The 19,577-nt window shown below is 39.2% G+C and overlaps 1 long non-coding RNA gene across 4 annotated transcripts in view; it reads right to left on the bottom strand.

Annotated features, from left to right (window-relative positions):
- The window catches only part of LOC118607791, a 221,594-nt gene that overhangs the window by 16,467 nt on the left and 185,550 nt on the right, over positions 1-19,577 (bottom strand). For 3 of the 4 annotated variants that reach the window (XR_004952825.1, XR_004952827.1, XR_004952826.1), the window contains exon 4: positions 8,844-8,944. This is a non-coding gene — a long non-coding RNA (uncharacterized LOC118607791). Of the gene's footprint in view, positions 1-7,808; positions 7,932-8,843; positions 8,945-19,577 lie in introns of those variants that run through there. The other variant, XR_004952828.1, reaches the window with a different exon arrangement.

Genomic DNA, 19,577 nt, shown 5'->3' with positions numbered 1-19,577 from the left:
CCAGTGATTTAAAACTATAGCCATTTCATTAGACCGTTGTGAGGGTTAAATAAGTAAATAGGGTTAAATAAATAAATGTATGCGATGCACTCAGATTTGGAACAGAATGTTAGAAATGGCTTGTTGCGTCCCTAATAGGCCTCTGTTTCTTGGTGATATTGCCTTTTGACACACATAAGGTGTCATTTGTAAGCTGTGACCCTTACCCCAGTCCAGATCTCTGCAAGCCACAGCTATTCCTTGAAGAAAGACAACACTACTCCTATCAATTATTTAACTGCAACCAAGTTTACATTTACACACTCAGTTATTGTCCTCAAAGTACCTTTTGTCAGTACAGATCTCTATTCTGGACCACATGCTGTTTCAGAAGCAACCTCTCATCCACCTGAAAGTGGGAACTGGTATTGGACCCTATCGCCCATCAAGGCTTCTTCTCTTGTGGTGAGTCCTTTTGGGATTTTTCATGTCCTTTCCAGTGACAAACGTTTACTGGAACCATTTCAAACCATGAAAGAAATATAACAGAGGTCACAGTCTCTTTTCTCCTAAGAAATTCTTTGGTCTCTGAGGACATTTACTCATTTACCCCAGAAGCAGCTCTGTGTTGTATGGAGTATTGGGAGTGAGAGCTTTTGCCAGGACCTAAAATGATAACTGTAGTTATTATTTGATAGAGAAATTTCATCTGTTTTCTTCCTTCCTTCCTTCCTTCCTTCCTTCCTTCCTTCCTTCCTTCCTTCCTTCCTTCCTTCCTTATTTCCTTCCTCCCCATTCTCTCTGTCTCTCTCTTCCCACCTCCCTCTCGAAATATTTTGTGCAGCTTTTAAATATTTTACTATAAGAACGTATTATTTATAACTAGAAAACCATCAATTGAAGGAGAAAAAAAAGTGAGGGCTTTTAAAAAACATCCTCTGGTGATGATTTTACAAACTTAAGGTTGCTTACCAAATTACCTACAATTCATGCCATGTTCAGTTGATATTGGAGGTCCCACCTACTGAATTAGAAGAAAGCCCCCCACCTTTTTTTTTTAACCAAATATTTCCGAGACTCTCCAGAAACGCTTATCAGCATCTTTGAATCCACCTTAATAGTCCCTACATTTTACATAGGGAACAAATCTTCCCTTCTAATGTTTAGACCCTGGGCAGAATAGAGCCACCTGTACAGACTCCTGGTTCCCCTCCTCTGTGGAAACTTGTTCTAACGAGAGCGAGTTGTTTTTCGAATATAGATTTGGTTATTATTCAGGTAATATATAGTGAGGCCAACAGATCAGGAGACGATTACTATTGAAAAGATGTTTTGTTCCTCACAGATCCCAAGAGGAGGGGTTGCACCATGCTGTGCATGGCCGCACAGAGAAAAAAGCAGGGATGATCAGGAGGCAGAAGAAGGAGCCAGGGGAAAACGTGGGCAGAACTTTTCTTGTGGTTTCCTTGGGAAGGAACAGGTGAGGCAGGGTAAACAGGCTTAGGATTGGCTAGTTTGAATAAACTCTGCAGTCTCTGGGGTGAAGAGGTTGGCCTGAGGTGTCTGCTACCTGGCCCTGGGATGATTAACATGGGAATTTTGGCCTGGAGTTTTAAGAGCCAGAGAGGAGATGAGGGAAATGTGGGCTCTGGATTTGTTAGTTTGCATATGAAAAGCACAAGCTGGGGTGAGTTGTTTGCTATCTATAGAAATTCACTAACCCTGGGAAGGACAGTCCCTTGCTGGTGAGCTCTCATCCAGGTCCCACAGGCCACAGTATCAAGAATAGAGAAAATAAGAAAATATAGTTAGGGACCATCCTGATGCATTAGAAATATTTCTGCATCCCTGAACCTCAGTGGGGTAAGGTAGGGGTGGGGGAACTGGCCAGTTCTGCCCACCAAAAGCCCAGTCCCTTAAGGCCCTCAAGTCAGAGTACCCCATTTTTTAAGAAAGAATTTTGCTTCTTTTTCTGAATTAAGAACTAAATTTGTACTATTATGGCATTTCTCAGCATCTTTTTGTAATTTCTTTTCCCTTTTTCTGTTTCCTTCAGTAGACTCTGATTTCCATGAGGCTCAAACGTGACTTCCTATTCACCCTTGCATCTCTATATGCACACAATACTAATTACTACTTAAATAATTGTTAAATAATTTAGCTAATGAATTAATTTGGGAATTAATAGGACATCTGGGGAAAATATTATATGAGTAAAGGTCTATAATTCTTTCTCCATTGTTTATGATCCTTAGAATTTTACCAACCAAATTTAAAATAGTAGAAAACTGTTTCCTAAAATTAGTGCTGACTCCCTTCCCTGAGCCAGGACTAATTTTTAAAACAGCTTTATTGATACATAATTTACATGTTGCTATAAAGTACACCCATTTAAAATGCATAAATTCAATGGTTTTTATTATATTCACAGATCACCATAAGCATCCCTAGAGATCTTCAGAGTATTTGGTTAAAAAAAATCAGACTTTCTTCCAATGCAGTAGGTGGGAGTCCAACATCAGCTTAACATGTCATGAATCACAGGGAATTTGATAAGCAACTTTAAGTTTTCATAATTACATAAACACCACTGGGGGATTTTTTTTCTAAAGCTCTTACCTTTTTTTCCTTTGATTTATGTTTTCTAGTTATAAATAATACTTTCTCATGGCAATAAAATAAAAATAAAAAGCTACACAAAATATTCAGAGGGGTAAGAAGAAAGACAGAATAAAAAAAAAAACAGGTGAAATTTCCCTATTAAATTATAAGTAGTTATCACTAGGTCCTGGGAAAATTTCTCTTTCCCAACACTTGGTACAACACAGAGCTAGTTCTGGGAAGGAGATGGGTAACGTTTTTAGGGACAAAAGAATCTCCTGGGAGCCTCTGTCTCACTTCATTCATAATTTGAAATGGTCCCAATGGAGTTTTGTCAGTGGGAGGACTGCATTTTAGGAAAAAAAGAGGAGAAAGGAAGGTAGTTTAGAGGAAGATTGGTAAAAGAAATGTAGAACAGAAGAGGTAAAAGAGAGACGAATATGAATATACATACATATGTTTGTGTGTATGAATATATATATACACACATATATGAATGTATATATGTGTGTGTGTGTGTATTTCTCATAAATGTTGAGAAAAAGCTTGAGGAAAGAGCAGGTTTGAAAAAGGCAATGTATAAATCAAAGTGTTCATATATTGCTGGTGGGACTGTAAAATGGTACAGCCACTTTGTAAAACAGTCTGGTGGTTTCCTCAAAAAGCTAAACACAGAGCTCCCAATTGACTCAACTACCAAATGACTCAACAATTCCATATCTAGGAGTATACCGCCAAAGAGCTAAAAGCAGGTGTTTAAACAAAAGTTTGTATACAAAAGTTCATACCACACTATTCACACTAGCCAGAAGGTGGAAACAACCCAAATAAATAGGCATTTCATATAAATGAGACAGCACATCATGTGGTCTTTTCATGACTGGCTTCTTTCATTTATTATAATATTTTCAAGGTCTATTCATGTTGTAGCATGTACGAGAGCTTCATTGCTTTTCATGGTCAGATAATATTCCATTGTACCTATAGACTACAATTTGTTTATCCATTCATCTTTTGACGGGTGCTGGGTTGTTTCTTTTGGCTAAACAAAATTTATATGAAATGTCCAGAATCGACAAATCCATATAGACAAAAAGCAGATTAGTGATTGCCAGAGGCTGGGCGGTAAAGAGCAGGGGCAAGTGAATGAATAGGAGAGTTACTACTAATGGTATAAAGTTTTCTTTTGGGGTGATGAAAATGTTCTAAAATTAGATTAAAGTGCTTTTGTTAAGTAGTTAGTCAGACATGAGCAACAGGGAAACGAAGGAGCAAAGGCCCAGCCCAGAGCCAACCCAGAGACCCCCCACAAAGAACACCCCATTTGCAGTTAAAGGATCACTCCTGCATCCCGAGATACAAAGGACTGGAGGGCCATAAGCCTATATTTGGTTTAATCTGGCCACAGATGCTTACACAGAAGGTACTACCTTGACCTGCCCACAACTTCAGCCTCATTATACCATCATTATAACATAATTCCTATGCCTGGAAGTTCATGAATCTAATTATAACAGACTGCATTCTTGGTAAGAACATGCGCAGTAGGCAGGGAGTTATATAGCAACCAAGTTATCAATCAAAATGATCTCACATACCAATCACCTAGGAACACCTTTGCAACCATGCCTCGGGGCCCTAATATAAACAGACCTACCCACTTCTGCACTATTACAGCCCTCTTCACTGAAAACTCGCTCCTCCCTTGAGGTTACTGTGTCTTTTATCTTTTCACCTCCCAAATTCCACAGGGCTACAGCCTTTCTTAGCATGGCCCATCTCCTTCTAAAATATACTTTTAACAAATCTTACCTCTTATAACTGTCGCTGAATTGGAATTCATTTCTTCATCAGTGAAAAGAACTGAGAATCTCCAGTACTACTGGGGCAACACCAAGAGTTCAGATTGCCCCCACGATAACACTTTAATGGGGAATATATACATATATGAAATTATTTCTCCTTTCCTCTTTCTCCTGTCTTAGATTTCTCTTACTAACCTTCCTCTAAGTCATCTTCCTTCCCCTCTATTTCTCCTAAAGTATAGTCACAAAAAGTGTTTAAAGGAAAGGAAAGGAGAGAGAGGAATAAGGAAGCAGGAAAATGTTGGCACAGGGACCATAACAACTTCTCCTGCCCAGTGTGGTGCCTTTCATAGTCTGGGATTCTCAGAAAGCAGCGTTTGAGAAAGGGGTGCAAGTCATTAATTTGGGAGGGGATCCCAAAATGCAGGAGTGAAGGTTAAGGGAGCGTAAGATGGGGAAGGAGAACTAGCTTTGTTCAGCTTACAGGAACTGGGTTCCACCAAGACCACTGAACAGCCTATAGAAGACCTTTTAGAACTGTCCACTGACAAGTGGGAGTTATTTATCCATGGGTTCTTGATTCTCATTGCTTGAGTGTGGCCCCAGGGATGGTTACTCACGGACAGTGCTTTAGTTTGGTTTCGGCATGTTTCTGGTATTGGAGAAGGCATGGGGAAGAAGATGGAAGCAGCAGTGAGAGGCAAATCTGTACTGTCTCCAACAGCAGTGGCTGAAATAGGGAGCATAACTCAGACAGCAGAGTTATATGCTACATGCCTCCTCTCACATACTATGAGATTCTTTTAAAATTATTTTTGCTGAAGTATAATTTATATGCAATAAAAGGCACATGTCATAAGAAGATGCAATGATGAATTTTTTCAAATGTATACGCCCATGAAAACACCACTTCATTTGAGATATGGAACATTTCCATTATCCCAGGAAGTCCCTTGTGTTGCTTGTAGCTAATCCCTACCCACTCTCCTCCACCCCCACTCCCAACCCCCACCCAGTCAACCACTGTTCTGATCTTTATCACCATAGATTAGGCTAGACTGTTTTAGAACTGCACATGGATTGAATCATATAGTATATATTTTTAATTATGGCTTCTTTTGCTCAACAAAACATTCTTGAGATTTACTCATAATTTTGTATGACTAGTAACTTGTTCCTTTTCATTGCTGAGAAGTTTTCCATTGTATGAATACAGCACAATTTGTTTATCTATTTTCCTAGATAAGAGTAAAAATCATGAATATTCTTGTGCAATCTTTCGTGGACAATATTATAAGTTTTTAATTTTTTAAAGTTTCTTTGCATGTGTGGACTTGTCTCATTATGTAGTCTTTCTCTTTGCCTCATAAATCTTAGTGGAAGGTAGAGAAGGAGCCAGAAAAAAGCTCTGTTCCTCAGAAGACCCACCACATTCCATGGACAAGCAGGACATTTGCACTAGAGAATGTACTTAATACATGTATTTGATGTTGTTGTTTAAGAAGTAGTCAGAATACTTCTTTTAAAAATATTCCCTTTATTGTCAAAAAATGTGAGCAATAAACATCCCTAACTCCTGCTGCATCTTTAACATACACTCCAGGTATAGAGGGCTTTCACTTTCTACTTTATTTCTGTAAATTTTGAATTTGTCATGAGTACGCATTATTTTATAATCAGAAAACCAACAAAGATGTTTTAAGTCTGTTCAATATGGGTGAGTCTCTAAGAATGTGTCTCTTCTCCCTGAAAATCACCATTATGATAGAACTTAATGATCTCAAACACTATATATGTATATACACACACAACATTCTTGTATGTATATATAATATATATGTATGAATATAGAGAAAAATATTATAAATTTAACAGAAAATAACTCGAACAGACTAGCTGAGAATAGAGCATCAAATTATGACCTCATTACCCTCTCCCACAAGAAATCACTAAAATATATTCAAATAAGATTAGCATAATAAGGAAAGTACAAACAGCAAAGATTTTGAAACGTAAGGATCAACATTTTTTTTTTAATTCCTCAGCTGAAGTCAGAGAATCTGAGGTGCAAGTCATCAAGGATCCAAGTGGCTTCTCAGCAGACACATTGCTTCTGAGTGTTCTCTTAAGCCCAGCTCTGCCTTCTAGGGCAGCAGTCCCCAACCATTTAGGCACCAGGGACCGCTGCTCCTATGAGAATCTAAAGCCTGAAGATCTGAGGTGGAGCTGAGGCGGTGATGCTAGCACTGGGAGCAGCTTCAAATACAGTTGAACTTTCGCTCACTCACTGCTCACCTCCGGCTATGTGGCCCTGTTCCAGGGTCCAGTGGGCCTCCCCATGCATTCCCTCCAGGCCTAGGCTCTTCTTACCACTGGTCCAAGATTCCTTTCCTTCCCTAAAGTCTCCACTGCTGCAGTCTCCTAGCCTTGCTGCCTCCGTAAAACCCTCTCTTCCTGCACCCCAAGCACTGACTTCTCTTGACTGCCAAGTTTATGACTTATTAACCCTATGGGAAACAGTTAAATATCCTCCCTCTCCCTGTAGGAAAACAATACATTTCAGCAGTAGCCTTCCAGAGGCATCTCCTTTGCCTCGGTGGTCTAAGCTAAAACACTCACTAGCTTTTAACCATGGTAGGGGTTCTAGGTCTTCTACGAAGAGGGTATTTATGGCAGAGCTATTTAAGGGCCAGGCAGAGCTTCCAACAACAGCATGCAGACGACCACCTCCTCTGCTTACGGTTTGTCCTGCCTCCACTATTTACCCTCAAGAATAGAGATTCTAAAGCAGAAAATCATGAATAGCAATTTTTTAGCTGCTGCTGGCACACAGCTGAAAATTGACTCAATTCTCACTATGGAGCCAGGATGTGTCATGCTTGGAAAAGCGATTGCAGCAGTAGGCTGATCTCATTAAAATCATAAAATAAACTAAAGCAATCAACACTGCATCCTTGGAAAGCTGGGAAAAGGCAGGAGCTCAGAAATTGCTGGTAGGCAGAAAGTTCTTTTTTCACATGGGGGAGAAAAGATTTTGGCTCCTATTCTTATACCTGGGTGTCTGAATGCACACATACTTGCCTAATCACATACCTTGCTTCTCATTAGCCTTGATACATTAAAAAGCAGTGGCATCTAGCAGTTTTCACCTTCGGTATGTACCCAACAGAATAGCTTATGTATTTTCGTGAAGAGACATGTGCAAGAATTTTCATAGCAGTGCTAGTCATAATAGCCCCAACTGGAAACCACCAAACAATCATCAAGAGGAAAATGGATAAATAATACAGCAATGAGAATGATCTCCAACTTTACACACAATACAGTTGGATCTCACGAGCATAATATCAAGGGAAAGAACCCAGATGCAAGAATACATACCGTAGGCTGCCACTTACATAAAGCATACAAATGTTAGTTTAATATGCTGTTTAGAGTCAAGGTAGTGGTTACCCATGGAGGCATGTGGTAGCTACGCAGGAGACGTGAGGCGCTTCTGAGGTGCTGGACACGTTCTGTTTTTTCATCTGGGTTCTGGTTTCATGGCTGTAATCAGTTTTTGAAACCTCACTGAGCTTTATACTTATTATATGTGCATTTTTTTGCCATTATATTATAATTTAACAAAAACCCATTTGACAGGCATAAAGTTTCAGTTAGGCAAGATGAATTAGCTCTAGAGGTCTGATATACAACATTATACCTATAGTCAATAATAACATATTGTATACTTAAAAATTTGTTAAAAGACTAAATTTCATGTCAAGTGTTCTTACCACAATAAACTTCTTTAAATGTTTTAAATCATTAGAAAAAGTCCTCAGCATTGGACTGTGACTTACAGGAAATCTAGAATAGAAGTGAACGGATAAGTCGCATAACAGTGTTTTCTGTGTAATATCTACATCTCTTGAGGAAAGAACTTGGAAAAGTAGAGGAAAGGAAGTGAGAAAGTGTCAGGTTTCACTATGTCCCTTCTTGGAGATACCAGGATACACCAGTGCAAAAAATGTCTCTCACCAACAGACTCAACTAGCAAAAAGAAGGTCATGTGTCAATGTAAGAGGTAACCAACACTTGCAATTTCTTCACTAAAAGTCAAAAACAGTATCATTATGTTTTTATTCTAAAAAGCAATGAGAATTTTAAAGCAATTTTTTTCCTTTGTTTCTCATATTGATAACTCTGTGGTTCCAGATCCTCGGGTTGGAACAGGACAATATGTCTGAGGTCTGTGCATAGGATTCCTGAACCCAAGAGGAACTACCCAGATCAATGATAAAGGTTGATAAAGATGGTGGCTGGGAAGAACTCTGGTGCTACCTCCAACTGAGAACCCTGGACCAAGGCATAAAGGAAGGCAAGTAGAGGTCAGCAATATGTGTGGTGTGGAGTGTGGAAGGGGGAACAGCAAGATAAGGAGTTTGTGGAAAGATGACTAGGAAGACAGCAACTCACCAAATTCTCCTGATAGGCAGGCTTGGGGTCAACCAACTCGTTGTTGGGGCCATGTCACCAACATTCTGGTCCAGACATGCTCAGGCAAAAGTCCTAAAATACTATAGATAGAGGAGACAGAGGCAAGCATTCAGAAAGCCATAAATATCTGTCCCAGACAATTGCACATCATTTCATACATTCACAAGAGTAAAACCTCTGAGAACATTGTGACAAGGATAATGAGAATACAATGAATTAACTTTCCCTCCAGAGAACAAAGAACTCCTTGGGGATAAGTTGGGTACCTTTGTAACCCACCACCTTGACACTCCTTAAGGTCTCTTTCCCCTAAAGCATTGTTTCTCACACTTTAAGGTGTTATGAGTCCCCAGGAGATCTTGTTAAAACACAGATTCTGGTTTGTGGGTCTGGGCTGGGACCTGAGAGTCTGCATTTCTAACCAGCTCCAAAGTGATGCTCATGCTGCTGATCTGCGGACCACATTTTGAGTGGCAAGGTCCTAAAACAGGGATTTATTAGTGATCCGAGAAGCCTCATAGAATCCTCTTGTTGATATTTTCAAATTTTATTTGCATATATACTAATAGTCTCTGCAAGATACAAAGACACCATCAACAGTGATGCGGGGAGTGAACACTGACTGACGGAGGGCAGAGGTGGGAGAAATACCATTGCCTGTATATTATTTTGTACTTTGTGATTCATGAGTCATATGAAGGTGTACACATCCCAGAAATTAAATAAATAAATTTACAACAGGAGAAAAACAACAACAACAAGTATTCATTTAGTCTATCTGCTTTATTCTTAGGGAATAAAGCAGGTACCAGTATTAATTTGTCTGCACGTTTTGGTTCATTCCTTAACTTGGTAAGCAAAGCCTGCTCCACTGTGTGGAGACTTCATTAGTATCCAGGAAGCACTAGGCTTGATGGCAAGGGTCCCTTGTTTTGTCCTGCAGGTGTTGATAGTGAGCCTGTCACGGAGATCTGGAGCCTTTCAGCGACTAACAACTGATGGAAAGCTGCACATTTCAATACAAGCATGTATCTAACATATAATTCGTCAGTGAAATAAAAAAGACTGTTAAGGTTATAGCTCCTTGCAAGTCATGGCTTTTCCAGCATTAAGCACGATCAAAGCAAAGCTGTTAGAATCATGAACAGGAATAACACTCACACAGAGCACTAAAGTCCGAGAGGGAAAATGTGGACTTTGGAGGAGGGGGGATCTGTCCTTTAATCAAACAACTGATTTTCAAATACATTTTCAGATACCTACTTCTTGAACTTACGAGGTATTCATAAACAGAAAACTTGATTTAAAAAAGTACTTATATTTGGCAGATACTTTTTCGTAAACTTGTTAATGAAGTATGGTATACCAAAAAAGTGCACAAATCATAAGAGTATACTCAATGAAACACACCCAAGTAAAAGAATCAAGAAATTGAACATTACCACAACCCCAAATAGCAACCATTATGCTTCCTGCCAGTCACTAACCCCCACCCCAAGGTGACAGCTGTTTTGACTTCTGACAGCATAGTACTTTTGTCTGGTTCTGAGCATTGCAGGATGGAAGCATACACTATTGTACTTTAAAGATTTTAATTAGCAACCTCACGCTCCCCTTTTGTGATCAGTAAATTGTACATCTTTGTCTCTCTACTCAGGAAGGGTGGCCATGACTGTATGGCTGATTAACTCATTGATCAAAGTGCATTCCTAAACCACTATGATTTTTTTTCAAACAAGTTGCATGAGAGAACATTGTTCCCCAAATTACAATGCCACTCTATAAAAGGACACATCCTAGGACAGCGTCTTTATCTCCATTCTCTTTCCAAGTCATCAATTTTAAATTACCAAGTGACCCAGAGGCACTACAGATTCCATGCCTGCAATTCTCTTCAGAGTCAAGAAAAAGAATGGAGAAGATAAATCTTTAGCCTGTCAGCAAACCCTGAAACCACAATATTCCTGTTAACCTCATTAAGAAGAAATTCCATTCTCTTATCCTCTAGGGAAGAGAGAAGATGCAGCCCCTGAAATTAGATTCTCTTCTCTGCTGGTGCAAGATGGGGCAAGACCAGCAGCAACCTCACTTCGGATTTAACGGGTGACTAAATGGAGTGCCTAAGGGATGTCTTTTGGTTGAGGACACTCTAGGCAGGGAAGATATATAAAGTGGCACAAAGAAGACTTCAGAGGAAAATGCTATAACAGCAATTGATGAAGTTGTTGACAGAACCAAGACTTGGAAATCTAGTTATGTGGTATGGATGTCAGGAATCAGTGCTATTTATGATCATACAGAGGATATTGGAGACCAAAAGGAAAGCAGTATCTTTACTTTCCCATTTTTTCCCTCAGAAAATCTCTCTGGCTGAAGTCTACCTCACTGCATGTCAAACCAAGCAAAACTGATGGGATAATAATAGCCATAGGAAGGATTTAAAGAACAAGATCCCATTTTATCATAGCAGGAGAGATTAAAGCTTCATTCTTGGTCCAGAATAAAATCGTTATGGCTCTAGAATGTAAGAGTTTAATACAAAATACTTATCCAATATAAAGTCCTTTTATAACATCCATATATACATTACAGAGCCTGATATCTTGATTAAGTAACATATCTCATCTTATTTTAGGTCACCAGAGCCTACTGGTGGTGTCATGGGGCCATAAATGAAAGCTGCAGCAACTGCGAAGCTTTCAGTCAGCAGATGTTCACAGGGTGCCTATTTCACAGTTGGCATAAATTGGGGTATATTCTCTGGTCTTAAGGAACTCACCATAGAGATGAGAGATGAGCATCACCTGGGAGCTAGAAATGCAGAGTCTCGAACCTTTCCCCACTCCTGAATCAAAATCTATATTGGAATAACATTCCCAGGTGGTTTACACCCATATTTAAGTCCGAGGAGCTTTGATTTTAAATGACACTCTAGCTCAGTTATTCTCAGCCCTGGCTGCACATTAGAATATCCTGGAGAACTCGAAAAGTCCTGGTTCCCAGTAGAGCAGTAAATCACAAGGAGACCTGGGTTCAGAGGATTTCAGGCATAGGGAATAATAGCCAGGGCAAAGTCCGTGAGGTGGGAACAATCTTGGTATATCCTAGGAACAGCAAGTAGGGCTGAGTGATGGAGAGAGTGGTGGGAGTTGAAGTCAGCAGAAAGGACATCCAAAAGCGACTTTCGGGCTATTGGGAAGCCATTGGTAGGTTCTGTACAGGAACTGGTTTGTAAGCAGTCAGTATAACATACTTAAGCCCTGAGCTAAATTGCGATGTTTTTAATTGTTGGTTTTTTGACTCCCTTACTCCCTTACGCCATTAAACAAAACAAAACAAAACCCTTGTATGTTAACTGAGAGTAGTCTATTGATGCCACATGGAAACCATGACTTTGTTAAGAAAACAGAACTCACAGAGGAAAATGAATTAAGTAAACTGACAGGTTGGAGGCTTTGCCTGCTGTTGCAATAACCGGTTGATCAGTTGGGGAGACAGAGACACAGAGAGACAGAGAGAGACAGAGATCATCTATGAATGGGAAATTATTTACAAGGAGCATAACAGATCAAACCTTCTTCCCAGGCTTCTTCTTGGGCTGGTCCCTCTCCCACTTTCAACAATTACTCTACTAAGTTCTTTTCAGCCAGACCTGCACTAAAATCCCCCTGAGAGAAGTCATTTAACATCAGTTAGATAACCTCTGAGTAGAATCTGTGTGCATGGCCCTTATCTTTATCCTGAAGTGGGTCAGGCTAACTTCTCTCTCAAAATCACAACTCCGGGTGAGGGGATGACAGTACAGAGTCAAAAGAAGTGAGGGATGGAAAAGGACATGGTCCAAAGTCTGGGAGAAAATTCCGAAAGACTGCTAAATTCAGCAAAGACAGTAAACACCATTCAACTCAGTTCTTCCCACTTCATAGATTGGGAAACTGAGATCCAGAAAAGTGAAGTTATTTATTTTGTCGGGAATGAAGTAGAACCTGGGCCATCAATGAGATCGCCTCTCCTCTGAGGAGTGCCAAACCCCTGCTTCATGAATACAGTTTGCCTTCAGAGAGTCTGGCACCATCCCACCTCTTGAGGCTATAGTGTGGATGTCTGTCCTTGTCCTTGTCTTTGGAGCTTCTGTGACTATTTCAAAGATTCTCACTAGAGTCAGGACATATGTAAATGTCAGAGGACCCTTAGAGGCTATGGAGTAAAAAAAAAAACTCTCAACTGGTGGGGGATTTCTAGGGGCTTCCCCAACTTCATGGACTTGAGCCATTTCAGCAGACCAGCAGGAAAAGCAAAGGAATCAGAATTTATAAGACCCTTCAGAGAGGTGGATGCCAGCCCAAAAAGGTCCCCTAAGATTTTTCGTTACCCCATTTTACCTAGGGTAACCCTGGACCCCATAAATAAGTCCTAGCAATCAGCATGTAGCCCAGCAGCTTTCACTGGACTTGAAAATAATGGGCCTCGCAGTCAGGCATATTCTGGGCAAGGGTACTGTGATTGGACCCTAAACGCAGGAACCACTCAGAGTCCACTACCCCGGCACCTACTCTAGCTTTTGCTGCACAACAAGCCACTCCAACATTTAGTAGCTTAAAATAATAAGCACTTATTAATTCTCCTAATTCTGTGGGCCAGCTGAGAGGTTCTTCTGGTCTGGGCTGCCTAGTATGATCTCACTCACTTGTCTGGTAGCTCACTTGGTTGGGCTAAGGAGCCTCAGCTGGGAAGGTTCGTCTTTGCTTTATGGAGTCCAATAGGCTAGCCTGGGGTTCTTCACATGGTGGACTCAGGGTTGCAAAGAGCACCTAGAGATGGCAAACTCCAAAGGGTAGGGGCTAATCAAGATTCTGTTTGTTTCATATTTGCTACTGACCCATAGCCAAGTCCAGATGCAAGAGGTGGGAAAATAGATTCCACCTCTTGATGAGAGGAGCAGCAAAGTTAACTCATAAAGGGCTATTAAAGAACAAAATTCAACTGAGTAAATTTGAAGATCTAATTGGCTTTATTAAGTGATTCATGAATAGGGCAGCATCACATCTAGTAATAGAAGGGCGCTCCTAGGGCTTGTACAAAATGCAAGGTTTTTATAGGAAGAAGAGTGGAGCAAGGGAGCTATTAATGAAAAGGAAATAAAGGATTATTTTTAGAACAGGACAACTTCTTGTAGGGAGAGGGAACAAGGGTTTGTATCATGCATACTGCCTCTTCTTTCCCGGAGAGCGGAGAAGGCCCATCTGACAGATTACCTTACAAGTGTTTGACCAGAAAATTCCAGACTGGTTGATTAAAACTGTTTCTGGGAGAGGTCGAAACAGCAATTAGGTCAGGTATTAAATCTAGATTTGGTATCATAAGCTATAGCACAAGTGATGCCATTTTGGGCTTTTGGTTTTCTCTTTAACAGAGGGCGTACCTACAGAGATGGGAAGAATTTGTAGCCTTTTTGGTAGTCAACCACACGGTCTGTGACAGAAGAAATGCTCTCTAGGAGCACTTTGTGCAAAACCCTGCGGGCATAAACCTCCTTCCAAACCTTATGAACAATAGAGTGCTTCTCTTCCTTGTTTCCCAAGGTCACTTGCCTCTTAAGTTATTAGGTACCAAGAAGACATTGCAATATCCCAACCTGATAAAATTCCAATAAAAATAGCTTGACATTCCATATTATTCACTGATTTATATATTACATTGCACTAGTTTTTATTCTCAGAATCATTCATGCATACAAGTAAAAATTTTTTAAATGTATTTGTTTCTTTATGAAAGAGATTTTATGGGACAGTTTTAATTAGAGAGCCTGTTTCTGGGCAGTGGCCTTCTGCCCAATAGCAATGCTACAAATTATATTTAGCAAATCAACATGCTCTAAGACAGTAGCAGACTGAATTAGAAATATAATGCTTGGCTGGTTGTTTATTGCTTGCATTGTATATTTTTCACACATCATAGTGTGAGTATTTAAAGGTCAGGATTACATTTACGCTTGAGTTGTCTAAAATAAAAAAAAAAGCCATAACCAGAAAATTCAATGATATATTTTCCTGTGCATGCTCCATTTTCTCTCTGGCTATTCCTCAAGTATCAGAAAACATACAACCTAGCATGTATTCTGGGATATGAGAGTGAGACGGTGCCAAGGAGGCTGCACATTTTTGTTAATGTTGCAAGTTTCTAAGAATAATTAGGTTCTCATTGGTACTGGTTACATTCAATATATTTAAATTTGGAAAGACCAAAACTTGGTATTCCTTCTTGCTGTACAGGTCTAGAATTTTATGAAATAGCTCAGTCAAATGCAGCCCATCTATTCCAGTCATAAAGAGAACAAAGTAAAAAAAAAAAAGGCTGTGTTCCAAATTATAATCTCCTCTCATAAGTAGCTCTCCAAGTAATATGCGAATTCACTCTTCCATCAAAAGCATCCATGAGCTGTATTAGCTGTCCTTACAGGTCATCTGTAGCTGTCCCATATGTATGTGAACGGAGATAAGTGTATCTGTGTATCTGCACAGGATAATTTTTTTCAGATGTAAAGTCACATGAAGTCCCAGCCTCTACCTAAACGAGTACTCTTTCTGGGTTTAAATACATATGTCATTCATAATATAATATAGGGGTTGCTGAACTTTTTTCATAAAGGGCCAGATAATAAACGTTTTAAGCTTTTCAGGCCATATGGTCTCTCACAACTACTCACCTCCGCTGTTAGCATGAAAGCCACCATGGACAATCCGTAAGCACATGGGTGTGGCTGTGTTCCTACAAAACTTTATTCATGACTCTTGAATTCTGAGTTTCATGTAATTTCACACATCAAGAAATACTATTCTTTAAAAAACTGTTTTCAGCCAATTACAAATGTCAAAACCACTCAGCCCTGGGGAAGTACAGAACCAGGCTGCAGGTCAGTCAGATCTCTCCCTGAGCCAGTTTATTGACCCCGGACCTAGTGCGTTAATTAACAGGGGAATCATCTGACAAAGGAAGCGTACCTTCCAAACTTGAGCTCATCAACTCCATTTTGACTTCTCTATAAATACGTTTCTCTAAGAAAGCTAATTTCTTAAATTTTTTAAGCAACTCTGCTTTTATATATAACCACAGGGAAGAACTGCTTCTTTGTGCCTCTGTATTTAAGTGAAAATAAAAGCCATTTGATAGCAAATTAGTTTTCTCTTTATTTGCACATAATGTTGTGGGTTTGGGTCTTTTCTTTATTTATTCTTTACAAAGCTTCAGATTTCTTTGTCTGAGTGACGTGACAATGATCTGTGAATTGGCAACATGAGTAATAAATCACTAAGTTGTAGAACAAAACTCATTCTGATAATGGCAACTCATTCCTCCATCCCAGAATCAGCAAATTCTCTCCTTCGAGATCTTCCATTATGCATTGTAGTCCTAGTCCTATATTGTCTTTGATTATAGTATATCATAAAGACCTGTGTTCAATCCGATCCTTTTTGATTTCCCAATTTAGATCTCAAGAAGTGAATAAAATCAATGTCAGCATTTTGACAGCGGTAGTACTTCAGACTTTGTTCAGCATTTTTTTATAACTTATGTTGCTCTGTATTCTGATGATACATAGAGAATGTTTTGCAGTGTTTGCATTTATCTCATTGGATTGAATGTTTCTGTCTGATACAGAGAAGGCTGGATGCCTCCAATGTCCAGATAAAATTGCTCCCCAGTCCATCTCATTCCATATGGCTTAAGCAAGTCTAATGAATCTTTTAATGTTATTTTGCCATCCAATGCCTTATGACTTTTTTGGTAAAAATATTATGCTGGATTTATTTAGTAGCAGCTTTAACTTTTAAAGTGGCCGTTTGGTTACTAAACCTATTTTGATTTTCTTTCCCCATAGTCAAGGTGATATGACATCAAACTTTTCTGAGTGGTTAAAGGCCCCCTTGAGGTTCTTTTAAGGCACTTCCGCTAAGATATTATTTACATCCTCCTTCATTCCTGTATTATATAAATATTTACCACCTAAAAAAGGTTGTGTGAATTTATATTTTTCAGTGTAAGTTTTTTCCATTTACAGGTTAGTCATGAATTCAATTCAATTCAGTGATGGTCAGAGACTTACTGGGCACAGAATTTGGTGCCAGGTATCGTGAAAGGTATAAATATGAGTGGGACATGTCCAATCTCAAGGCATTTATACTTGTCCTGAGGGAAAAGAACCCAAAAAGCAATATCTATTAAATCGAATAGACTATGTGCACTGGGGTTTAGATAGAGGGTTGTAGATAATGGACAAATTACTGCAAGCCTCAAAGCATCAATTTTAAGTCTCCTTTGTTGTTCATATTAAGTATTGCCAACTATTTCCCACTAAATCTGATAAAATGGAGCAGCCTCTTTCTGCTTCGGGGTCAAACTATGAAGCTTGAAACCATAAAATTAAAAATGCTTATTCCCTATATCTACCAAATTGACTCACTATTCTTGCTGGGGAAAAAAATAGCTAAAAAAAAAAAGAGGCTGTTTGTGACATGACCAATATTTGCTTTTGACTTGATCATTTAGTGCAGTCAAAATTTGCTCATTAGTTACAAAAAAAAAGTAAACCCATTGAATTGAAGAACTAGTGCAAGTGATTTGGAGAATGTAAATTAAATTGATTGTTTGGCTGAACTGACTGCTCCGTTCAAACAAGTAGAGCTAAAACCTAGTTAGGTTCAGCCTGGGCACAGATCACTGCAGGTTTGTTCTGTCTAGGAAAGCAGAGGCACAGTTATTAAGAATCCAAGCTGAGAGAAGATAATGGAGTTAAGAACTGAATAAGCAATCAAGATTTGGAAAATCTGAGATGTGGTTAGGACAGGCAGTGGGCCCAAACCAAAAATCTAAACCAGAGATCCCAAAGGAAGACATTTTAAGGGACCTAAGGAAAGGAGCGATTTAGCAAAGAATAAAATCAAAGGTGAGGAAAAACCTTAACACAAAGAATCAAAGGTTTGTCCTCACCTAGGACTTTTTACTCTCCTCCTAGAAAACCCAGGACCAAACCCCTGTGCTGTTCCAAAGGGCTGAAGATCATGAACAGCTGACTCTAGTAAAGATACAGAAAATTAAGAGGATGTAGTTTCCGAAGCAGAAGCTGAAGAAAATATTCTTTTACGTTGCTTCTTTAAGCCTATCATCAGAAAGGTATTTTTTAAAAGGCAGACACCATCATTAAATTAATTATACTTAATTTAACAAACTACAAGGTTTAACTATTTGGATTAAACTTCAGCTAAAACTGGATCCTGACACTCCTGAGAATGGCCAGGAGAACATATTATAAATCAAAACTTAAAGCTTTTAGTTCTAATTCTACAAGTACTTAAATGGCCACTATAGAACTTGAAATAGGTATGTATTTTCTTCTCTCTTTCCAAGCTGGCACTGTTTCTCTTCCTTATAAAGGACTTTATGTGAGAGTCCTCTGATAAAAGGTATTGCTCTGATAAGTGCAGGTATTGTTGAAACACAGCCCATCACCACCAGCTCAGCCATGAAGAGTTGTAGCTACAGATCAGAGTAAAATTGAAAAGAGTATGAGCTGGCCCATGGAGGGATCTAATGGACCGGCAGCTGTCAGTTCATTGTTTAAACACTTGCAGTTTCTCAATGGTGTTTTTTTTCCCCTCAGAAATCGGCTCAAACCAACATCTGACCCTTTTGTATAATCTATATAGACTGTTGGTTTACAGCAGAGCACTTGAAATTGAAAATACAAAAGCTTTCTTTGAGTGTTAAAACAAAGCAGCTTCTGACTGGCTCTGAAAATGCACATTGTGGAGATTCTTATCTGGATGGGCCTTTGATTTCCGGCCAAGTTTAGAGGAGGATGGTCTAATAATAAAACAGCAAAGCAGTTTGAGTAGTAAATTCACATAGTTTTTCCGAGAATGTGGAGATAAAATCCAAAAGAGAAATTCTCAAAACAATCCCCAAACCAATAAATTCTACTCCTCCACCTCCCCCATGATGAAAATGAAAGCACAAAAGAAAAAGCCTCCTTGTATTAGTAAGAGTAGGTTATTTCTATATTTTTTTTAAATAATGCATATTGGCTCTTTCTGATTAATAAAAAAAATACATACTGATTGTAGAAAACAGAAAAATTCCCATAATACCACCATTCTAAAATAACCATTTTTTCTGTAGATATCTATACTGTTTTTTATTTCATGCAAGTTTTATCACGCTGTGTGTACAATTTCATAGGTGTAAGTTATTTTTGAAAAGGCAGTGAAGGTCAATTGAATCTCCAAGAAACATCGACTGTGAAGGTTAGTTGACGACAACAGTTTTCACTTCTCTGATATACTTTCTCCATGGCTTCTGCCAAATGTAATCCATCTTGCAGGATCAAAAGAGACAGTGACACTTTAACAAAGTAGAAGGAAAACAGTCAAATTAGACATACCGAGAATTGGGGTGGAATCAAATGCTGGTCTTAGCCTTTTGACGGTTCCTCTGGGTTAATCTGCAAAAATTTATCTTCACATTTTATTCTATTCTACCCCCAAACCAATCTAACTTCCACTTATCTGAGCCCCCAAATGATCATGAATGCAAATAGAAGATATGCTCTAGGAGGAGCTGGCTGCCTCTAAATAAAATGTCTATGGCATGTGAATATGTGCGCATGCAAATGTGAGACTGTGTGTGGGTGTGTGTGCATGCATACCTCTGTGCACA

Source organism: Rousettus aegyptiacus, unplaced genomic scaffold (genome assembly GCF_014176215.1).
Source record: "Rousettus aegyptiacus isolate mRouAeg1 unplaced genomic scaffold, mRouAeg1.p scaffold_m13_p_9, whole genome shotgun sequence".
Classification (NCBI taxonomy): Eukaryota; Metazoa; Chordata; class Mammalia; order Chiroptera; family Pteropodidae; genus Rousettus; species Rousettus aegyptiacus.
The sequence above is the reverse complement of the archived record's forward strand: the minus strand, read 5'-3'. Positions and strand labels throughout refer to the sequence as shown.